Below are 6272 nucleotides of genomic sequence, written 5' to 3' on the forward strand. Positions count from 1 at the left end.
GCCCCCAGCTGGCCCCGGCGGGGGGGGGGGGTGGGGGGCAGGGGGCTTTCAGACGCTGACAAGTCAACACAGCTCTGCCGTTCAGAGGGGAGCTGCTGTCCTGGGCCTGTGGGCGTTGGCACGGAGCCTGAAGCCAGGGGTTGAGGACAGTATCCGGGGTTCTCTTTAACCAGGCTGCAGAGGGGACTCTGAAGACACAGCACCCCTTCTTGGATCTGGGGCACACTCCTAGAATTTTCTCCTAAGGGCAGAAGCCAAAGAAACACAGGAGCTTCCCTATCGAGCCGAGTGGAGGCCGTGTTACTAGGTACACATCCTGTACCTGTAATCCTTGGGGAAGAAAACGAAGGGCAGCTTTGTGGGAAAGGCCTGGGGCATCGAATCGCCAGCAATGTTGGATTCTAGTCCTTGTAGATCAGCGATGGCTGATCTGAGGCCGCCACCATCGCCCTCCCTGTCAGATCACTAGCAAAGGCCTTCAGGGAGGGTCCAGTAAGATCCAGAGTAACCTCATTTGTTCAAAAGGGAAAGGGGCCCTGGCCAGTGTGTTCAGTGGTTAGAGCATCACCTGGCCCCAGGCGGGCGGGGGGCGGGGAGTGCGGACACCAAAGGGTTGCAGGTTCAATTCCTGGCCCTGGTCAGGGCATGTTCAGGAGGCAACCAATCCATGTGTCTCTCTTACATCCATGTTTCTCCCCCGACTCCATCCTTCCCTTCCACTCTCTCTAACCAATGAGGGGGATGGGGGGAGAGATAAAAGAGAAAGGGCCTATCACTGTCCAGTTATTTTGGTTTAAGTCTCAAATTTCCCTCCCATTTAGTAGCTGAGGTTTTTGTTTTGTTTGTTTTTTTGGCACAAGGGAGTGTTTGGTTCCCTTCCCAACCTCAGCAGCTATCTCCCATCTTAACCATAACCAAACACCTAGGCACCTGCTGTCCCCTCCAGGCTGGGCCAAAAGCACGCCAGAAGGTGAGTTCTTTCCTGGCGGTGTCTCCAATAACAACGCTCCGTCACCTTCCCACTGTCTGAGCAGACGCCTGCTTCCCCGCTGACAGTAGGCGCTAGCCCGCCGAGCTGTGTTCAGCGCCTGCACCGTCCACTTCACTCTTAGCCCTGCGAGCACGTCTAAATCACGCTCTCTGTCTCTCCCTCCCAGGGTGGGGTCAGCTACAGAGCCCCGGGTGGGCTTCCTGCCACCTCTGCTTTCCAAGGGACTGCCCGCCAGGCCAAACTGGGGCCCACCACCATCATAAATAACTGCGGAGGCTCACCCCACTGCACCCACTTGGAGGCCTCAGAGTTGAAAAGAACGACTCCAGATTCTAGTTCAAACCCTTCCGCCCTCAATTGTATAAAAGCAGTTTCTTCATCCCTGCTCCCTTCTCAAAAATAAGTAGACGAGTAAAAGCAAGAGAAATCGCCAAAAGTTAAACCTGAATGACAAAGTCAATGAACTCCTAAGGATTTTTTTTTTTCCCCGTAAGAGCACTCGATTCCCTGGGCCTCAGCCCAGCCCTTCCCGGGCCAGAGCAGTTTAACTGAAGCAGCTGTTTCCCCAGAGGCACAGGCGGGAGCTCAAGTCAAATCTCAAATCTTCCTTAGTCCCTGGAACTAAGTCCTTGGGAACTGAGCTGGCTCCTAATTCCCTCCAGTTAGGAGATGCCACCCCTGCGTTCTCGGCCGCCATGTGGCCACTGCCCCAGGGTGGGCCTGGTGGCCTCCCGCCCTCTCGTCTCTCTGCTGACCCCTCTCGTACCGATCACAGACCAGTGTGAACATGTACCAGGGAGACGACTGTCACGTTCCAATCCAGCATCATTAGCTCCTTTGAAAGCCCACAATGTAAAGTAGGTAATCGTCGCCTCATTCAGAGGAGGAGGAAACAGAGAATCAAAGTTAGGCAACCAGCCTGGGGTTGGCCAGCTTAATGTCTGAGGAGTGGCAGAACCAGAACGAGGCTTTAACGAGCTTCGTTCTGAGCCCGAGCCCTCCAGACGGTGACAGCTCCTTCAGTCACCTCCCCGAGGAACCTGCTGTTGGTGTGGGAAATGAGGGTGTTGGGCCACCGTGCCTTCCAAGCCGGAGCCCGGGTGTCTGCATGCTCCACCGCAGAAGACGGCGACTGGGAGGATGTCCTTCCGTGGGGAGGCCTGGGCCCGTCCACTCCCCGGGCATCTCCCCTCAGCCCAGGGAACATCCCAGGGACCAAGAGCGGATGAGGCGAAGGGCTGTCTCAGCACCCAGCTCAGGCTCATGGCTGTGTTGCTAGAGAAAACCATGCCGTTGCGCCACACCTGTTTGGACCTGGCTGCCCCGAGGGTGGCCCCGGCTCTGTACAAGTTTGCTGAGTCACCTAATAATGTAGGCCAGGGTAGAGGAAGAACCTGAATACATCACAGGTATATTAAGAAGCCAAAGGATTCGGCCGGTGTGGCTCAGTGATTGAGGGCTGACCTATGAACCAGGAGGTCATGTTTCAATTCCCGGTCAGGGCACATGCCCAGGTTGTGAGCTAGATCCTCGGTGGGGGGGCGGTGCAGGAGGCAGCCACTCAACGATTCTCTCTCATCATTGATGTTCCTATCTCTCTCCTTCTCCCTTCCTCTCTGAAATCAATAAAAATATATTTAAAAAGAAAGAAGAAAGAGCTGGCTCAGAAGCCTATGGCTTCCCAACAGCCGCTCTGCAAAGCCCAGTTTGGATCGTCCGACGGCCATTGTGGGACGAGCAGACACGACCCGGGCCCCGTTTGCCAACAAGAGAGGACGGTGGACAGGCAGAGGTCCGAGCTCCTCACACCGCTCACTCCTCCTCTGGGCGACTGCCCGGCCTGTGAGGGGGGTGCCAGGAGGGGATCCCACATTGCAGGAAGTCGCACCACCTCCAGACATCTCAGAGCAGCAACGGGGCAGAAACACAGGATTTCAGTGCCTGTGGGCCTGGAGCCAGGAACTCACTTCTCAGGATCCCAGGAAAGACACTGTCGCAGGCTGCCTGGGTTTGGGTGCCACGGTTACCACTGCCGCTGGGAACATCACGGCGTTGGGACTGATCTCTGGACAAAGGACATGTCACAAAGCTGAAGGCTATGTCCCAACTGCTCGCTGCCCAAACGCTTTGAGTGTTTTTAGAAATTTTTTTTAAATGGTGGGAAGATACACAACACACAATCTGCCATCGTACAGTTCGGTGGCCTTAACCACATTCATGCTGTCCGTACAACCGATCTCCAGAACCTCTCGTCTCCCAAACTGAAAGTTCAGACCCACTTCCCCTTCCTTCCCAGCCCTGGCCACCACTTTCTGTGTCTGGGACTTGGACTCGATTGTTTTCTGAAGTCAGCAAAACGCTTAACTTTGCACGGCAATGGCTTCCCCGCTGACAGTAGGCGCTAGCCCGCCGAGCTGTGTTCAGCGCCTGCACCGTCCACTTCACTCTTAGCCCTGCGAGCACGTCTAAATCACGCTCTCTGTCTCTCCCTCCCAGGGTGGGGTCAGCTACAGAGCCCCGGGTGGGCTTCCTGCCACCTCTGCTTTCCAAGGGACTGCCCGCCAGGCCAAACTGGGGCCCACCACCATCATAAATAACTGCGGAGGCTCACCCCACTGCACCCACTTGGAGGCCTCAGAGTTGAAAAGAACGACTCCAGATTCTAGTTCAAACCCTTCCGCCCTCAATTGTATAAAAGCAGTTTCTTCATCCCTGCTCCCTTCTCAAAAATAAGTAGACGAGTAAAAGCAAGAGAAATCGCCAAAAGTTAAACCTGAATGACAAAGTCAATGAACTCCTAAGGATTTTTTTTTCCCCCCGTAAGAGCACTCGATTCCCTGGGCCTCAGCCCAGCCCTTCCCGGGCCAGAGCAGTTTAACTGAAGCAGCTGTTTCCCCAGAGGCACAGGCGGGAGCTCAAGTCAAATCTCAAATCTTCCTTAGTCCTTGGAACTAAGTCCTTGGGAACTGAGCTGGCTCCTAATTCCCTCCAGTTAGGAGATGCCACCCCTGCGTTCTCGGCCGCCATGTGACCACTGCCCCAGGGTGGGCCTGGTGGCCTCCCGCCCTCTCGTCTCTCTGCTGACCCCTCTCGTACCGATCACAGACCAGTGTGAACATGTACCAGGGAGACGACTGTCACGTTCCAATCCAGCATCATTAGCTCCTTTGAAAGCCCACAATGTAAAGTAGGTAATCGTCGCCTCATTCAGAGGAGGAGGAAACAGAGAATCAAAGTTAGGCAACCAGCCTGGGGTTGGCCAGCTTAATGTCTGAGGAGTGGCAGAACCAGAACGAGGCTTTAACGAGCTTCGTTCTGAGCCCGAGCCCTCCAGACGGTGACAGCTCCTTCAGTCACCTCCCCGAGGAACCTGCTGTTGGTGTGGGAAATGAGGGTGTTGGGCCACCGTGCCTTCCAAGCCGGAGCCCGGGTGTCTGCATGCTCCACCGCAGAAGACGGCGACTGGGAGGATGTCCTTCCGTGGGGAGGCCTGGGCCCGTCCACTCCCCGGGCATCTCCCCTCAGCCCAGGGAACATCCCAGGGACCAAGAGCGGATGAGGCGAAGGGCTGTCTCAGCACCCAGCTCAGGCTCATGGCTGTGTTGCTAGAGAAAACCATGCCGTTGCGCCACACCTGTTTGGACCTGGCTGCCCCGAGGGTGGCCCCGGCTCTGTACAAGTTTGCTGAGTCACCTAATAATGTAGGCCAGGGTAGAGGAAGAACCTGAATACATCACAGGTATATTAAGAAGCCAAAGGATTCGGCCGGTGTGGCTCAGTGATTGAGGGCTGACCTATGAACCAGGAGGTCATGTTTCAATTCCCGGTCAGGGCACATGCCCAGGTTGTGAGCTAGATCCTCGGTGGGGGGGCGGTGCAGGAGGCAGCCACTCAACGATTCTCTCTCATCATTGATGTTCCTATCTCTCTCCTTCTCCCTTCCTCTCTGAAATCAATAAAAATATATTTAAAAAGAAAGAAGAAAGAGCTGGCTCAGAAGCCTATGGCTTCCCAACAGCCGCTCTGCAAAGCCCAGTTTGGATCGTCCGACGGCCATTGTGGGACGAGCAGACACAACCCGGGCCCCGTTTGCCAACAAGAGAGGACGGTGGACACGCAGAGGTCCGAGCTCCTCACACCGCTCACTCCTCCTCTGGAGGGGGGTGCCGGGAAGGGGTCCCACACTGCAGGAAGTCGCACCACCTCCACACATCTCAGAGCAGCAACGGGGCAGAAACACAGGATTTCAGTGCCTGTGGGCCTGGAGCCAGGAACCCACTTCTCAGGATCCCAGGAAAGACACTGTCGCAGGCTGCCTGGGTTTGGGTGCCACGGTTACCACTGCCGCTGGGAACATCACGGCGTTGGGACTGATCACTGGACAAAGGACATGTCACAAAGCTGAAGGCTATGTCCCAACTGCTCGCTGCCCAAACGCTTTGAGTGTTTTTAGAAATTTTTTTTAAATGGTGGGAAGATACACAACACACAATCTGCCATCGTACAGTTCGGTGGCCTTAACCACATTCATGCTGTCCGTACAACCGATCTCCAGAACCTCTCGTCTCCCAAACTGAAAGTTCAGACCCACTTCCCCTTCCTTCCCAGCCCTGGCCACCACTTTCTGTGTCTGGGACTTGGACTCGATTGTTTTCTGAAGTCAGCAAAACGCTTAACTTTGCACGGCAATGCGCACAGCACACATTCCACAGGAGGCTGCCCACACTGGGGACGCAGATACAGGTGAGTCAGAGAGAGCCACACCCTCCCAGCCCCAGGACAGGGCCACTCCCAGCACCCCGAGTCCTGCCCCTCACAGCTCACCCTGTCTCCCAGGCTCCAGCCCACCTGCCGGCTCCATAGCCCCTGCGCCAGGCCTGAGGCCCGGCAATCCTTTGTGCTTCCATTACTGGCCACCACCAAGCGATATTAGTGGTTGACTGTCAGCCTATGAACCAGGAGGTCACAGTTTGATGCCCGGGTTGCGGGCTCCATCCCCAGGGTGGGGCGTGCAGGAGGCAGCTGATCCATGATTCTCTCTCATCATGGATGTTTCTCTCTCCCTCTCCCTTCTTCTCTGAAATCAGTAACAATATATTTTTTAAAAAGCTGATCCTGGTCCTTACGCATCTGCACTAATGGCTGTGCTGGGCTGGTGTGGTGCTCTAAGCACCTGATTTGAACAAACACGGTTGCAGGACTGGAATGGCCACATGAAATAGGGTTTTCAAAACTCAGCTTCCTGTGAACGTGTGTGTGGAAGAGTCAGTTGGGAGAGGGG

The 6272-nt window shown here is 55.5% G+C and overlaps 1 protein-coding gene across 1 annotated transcript in view; it reads right to left on the reverse strand.

Moving 5' to 3' along the window:
• Window positions 1-6272, reverse strand: part of NVL (nuclear VCP-like) — a 63339-nt gene that overhangs the window by 811 nt on the left and 56256 nt on the right. The gene's annotated exons all lie outside the window — the stretch shown is intronic.

Source organism: Myotis brandtii, unplaced genomic scaffold, assembly GCF_000412655.1.
Source record: "Myotis brandtii unplaced genomic scaffold, ASM41265v1 scaffold231, whole genome shotgun sequence".
Lineage (NCBI taxonomy): Eukaryota > Metazoa > Chordata > Mammalia > Chiroptera > Vespertilionidae > Myotis > Myotis brandtii.